Source organism: Chenopodium album, chromosome 1, assembly GCF_948465745.1.
Source record: "Chenopodium album chromosome 1, dcCheAlbu1.1, whole genome shotgun sequence".
Classification (NCBI taxonomy): Eukaryota; Viridiplantae; Streptophyta; class Magnoliopsida; order Caryophyllales; family Amaranthaceae; genus Chenopodium; species Chenopodium album.
The window spans coordinates 62,102,131-62,105,702 of record NC_137834.1 but is presented as its reverse complement, the minus strand read 5'-3'; the positions used below and the strand labels follow the sequence as shown (position 1 = coordinate 62,105,702).

The window sequence follows — 3,572 nt, the reverse complement described above, 5'->3', positions numbered from 1 at the left end:
AGGTTTTAGAGTCGCCTCTTACAAAGATTGTGACACATAAAAGGTATCTAAAAATAAGTTGAAAGTCATAAACGTCACCTACACTATAATAGGCGACACGTAAACTATACACGTCCCGTCTTTCATCATGTGTGACTCATAAAGTATTACTTTACAAGTCGCCTATAGTCATGTACTATTATAGGCGACACCTTTTCCAAGTTTGTATTAATAGAAAGGAAAACCCTAGAAACCTTATTCATTTCCTTATTTTTTTTTGTTCTTCTCTCATATGCCTCCCTCATTCATTCCCTTAGTCTTTTTGGTCGTTCCTCTCTTCGCCTCTTACCTTACTCCTCCATACTATTTCCTCTCAATCTCATCCCCTCGCAAACTCACCGACAATGACTACTCCTAGTCCTTTCTCCGTTGTCAGATATGTCATATTGGATCTCTCATCTTTTTCACCTCAAAAGTGACGGCGAACATCGTGGTCACCACCTTCTCCTCTACCGTCTGCCCAGATGCGCCTCTCACTGGTCTTCTCACTATCAAGGTTAGGGTTCCACCCAAACAAGAATTAACTGATTTTTTTTCATTATAAAAAGTTAGGGGTTATCTATTAGTCGATATTTTGGTTGGATTTTATTAATGTTTAATTTTTTAATTATTGAACTGTCAAATCTGATTTTATATTATGGGATTTTTGTGGCTATGCTTTGATTTTATATTTATTTGAAGTTTTTCCATTATATGGGAAATGAAACGCATGCAGGATGCTGAACCTGAATTAGAAAAGGTTTGTTTGAGACACCAAGAAGCATCAGAGAAAAAAGACAATGTAGATTTGAACAATGTGATTGAAAAGACTGCAAGCAAGCTTGTCTCTTCGTGACTAGGAAAAGTAAGGTCAAAGCTTTGGTGGGTACTTTTGAAACTGTGATGTCTCTTCGTGATTGCAAGCTTTTGGTAGAATCTAGTGCCTCCTGACAAGCAAAAAAATGGTATGTATCATATAGCTTTCTTGTGTATAATTATAGCTTTAAAGTCGAGTGACATGGTGTGAAAATTTCCATTTGTGTTTTCCTTTTTTCCCTTATATTCATTCATGGAGATGTTTGTACTCCGTATTTGTTTTAACATACAATGTCGCTGTAATTTGAGGGAAATTTGGAATTTGCTCCTTGATTTATACCTGTGCTCATTTTGGAGGCTAAATTTTTCTGATGTATATTTTTTTGGAATTCACAATTATGATTTTTTACAATTTCTATATAAGTCATCTTTTAATTTTTTTTCCCCTGTGTTTGGGATTTTCTAGTTTCAACTACTTGGAAAGTTGGAACTAAAGAAACTCCAGAGTATTGAAGCCAAAAGTTGTTGCAAACTTGCAATAGTTGAATTATTTAGTTAACTTATGTCTTGTTTTGTTATATAATGGAGTATTAAGGATTGAACTTTGTCAAACCTTATATTAGTGTTAATGTGATTATGTGCACTAAAGGATAGTGTCTACACATAATAAAGGAAACCTGACTAGTTATTGATTCTGTGAACATTTGTTGGAAATATGCTAGTTAGTTTCAAGAAATTTTATTAGTCTTCAGCTTTAATTTATATACCTTAAACGTGATACATTTGTTTGTTTTGTAATGATGTTGCTTGTGTGTTATAATATCTTGTTATTCACCTGTTTTTAAATTCAATTATTATTTATCTTTTTGGGGGAATTTCAATTTAAGTGGGACATGTACAATATCTTTGGAAAATAAGATGATATTGTTACTGTCTTATTGGACTGATAATGATAGTGTATACTTATTCTTAAAATGTCATAGTATTTGATATAATTATGTCTTCGACTTTATACATTAGGTATGTGGCCTTATATACATTTTATATGCTGTGTTTTTTCCTTATACTATTGATCCTTTAGTTATGTGTACTATGCTTGTTGTAGGATTGTATTTCAATCTTATGTTGTTAATTTTTTGAATGTAGAATATAGCAAATCAAGGAAAAAGTTTAGGGTCAAAGGTAGGCTTAAATGTACCTAAACCATCGAAGTTGACCAAATATGAGAAACAAAGGAACCTGACTATTGAAAAAAATGCTCTCAAATTCAAAGATCGAGCTTGGGATGGAAAAGTTATCTAATAATTTATTAGCCAAAGTTAAGAGCTTGCAGCAGAAAGACAAAAAGAAACACAAGATCATAGAGTTGTAAGATCAATATTATGTGCCTGATGAAGATCAATTTGATGACGATCGATCATGATTATGAACAAGAATTTATTGATATTTATTGGAGTATTAAGGATTGAACATATGTACCACATTTATTTGAACACAAAGGTGAGATGGATTGACATAAGGTGAAATTTCCTTTATCAACTTATGTTGAAGTTTTTCCATTCCAATAGTAACTCTTGTTATTTTCTTCACTCATATTTGTGTTATATATTTCTCCTTTAATGTCATTCCTTTATTTATTTGTTTAGCAGTAACGAAGTCTTATTTAAAAAGGTATAATGGGTAGAATTCTCTACAATTGTTGGTGCATGATGGTCAAAGCTTATTGTCACTTGTCTTTGTTATTCTAGGTTGTCTATGTTTATGTTGATATTTCTAATGTTAGTTTTATAGCAGTTTTTCCTTATAAGTTTTCAAAAGCCTATTAGCTCAAATGGTATAGCAATGTGCTATTGCACATAGATGTAGGTTCAAGTCCTACATAGGTTGTAATTATAGTAGCAAGTGTGAATTGAATTTAATGAGGAAAAAGAAAAAAAAATTGTATTTTGGGCATCGCTATTGAAGAATGATACTTTCCAAAAAATTACTTTACACGTCACCTCATAGAAAGCAGGGGACTCATAAAATACACCTAACGTGTCGCCTATAATGAAAAGGCGACTCATAAACCAACCTAACGCGTCACCTGTAATGAAAAAGGCGACTCATAAACCAACCTAACGAGTCACCTGTAATAAAAAAAAGGCAACTCATAAACCAAACTAACGCATCACGTCATAGGCGACACGTAAGGGGGGTACCTATTGTGTCGGTGCCTGTAGTGTTGCCCTTGAAGCGATGTGTAAGGTGGTTTAGAGGCGACTTGGGGCCTGTTCACATTTACTGAAATGAACTGAACTGAACTGATTGGAGCTGAACTGAACTGAATGGAGCTGAACTTAATTGAGCTGAAATGAATATTTTATGAGAGAGGAAAATTAAGAGCTGAACTGAACTGATTGGAGCTGAACTGAACTGAAATGAACTGATTAGAGCTGAACTGAACTGAACTGAACTGAAATTAAGTAAATGTGAACAGACCCTTGATAAGGGTTTTTGTAGTAGTGTAAACATGTCATATATAAGTATATAACATATAATGGACATGGGATTGCATCAACCAAATCATATATTTCAATAATAAGTCCAATTCATTGTTTGAAATCGAATTCCAGCCATCAACTAAATCCAAAGGCAAATATAACTATACACAATTCTAAACTTATGCTTGTTGTAGACGTAAATCTTCCATCTAAAAATTCAACCCAAGTCTTATAAGATTTGAGTAGTATTACAAT

At 33.1% G+C, this 3,572-nt stretch overlaps 1 long non-coding RNA gene across 2 annotated transcripts; it reads left to right on the top strand.

Moving 5' to 3' along the window:
* Nucleotides 1-242: 242 nt before the first annotated feature.
* Nucleotides 243-2,423, top strand: LOC145594059 (uncharacterized). 2 transcript variants are annotated; one of them, XR_014102819.1, is made up of 3 exons: nucleotides 245-535; nucleotides 721-983; nucleotides 1,981-2,423. It is a non-coding gene; the product is annotated as an uncharacterized LOC145594059 (long non-coding RNA). The 2 variants fall into 2 exon arrangements; XR_014102818.1 differs by having other exon boundaries at nucleotides 243-983.
* The last annotated feature ends 1,149 nt before the right edge of the window (nucleotides 2,424-3,572 follow it).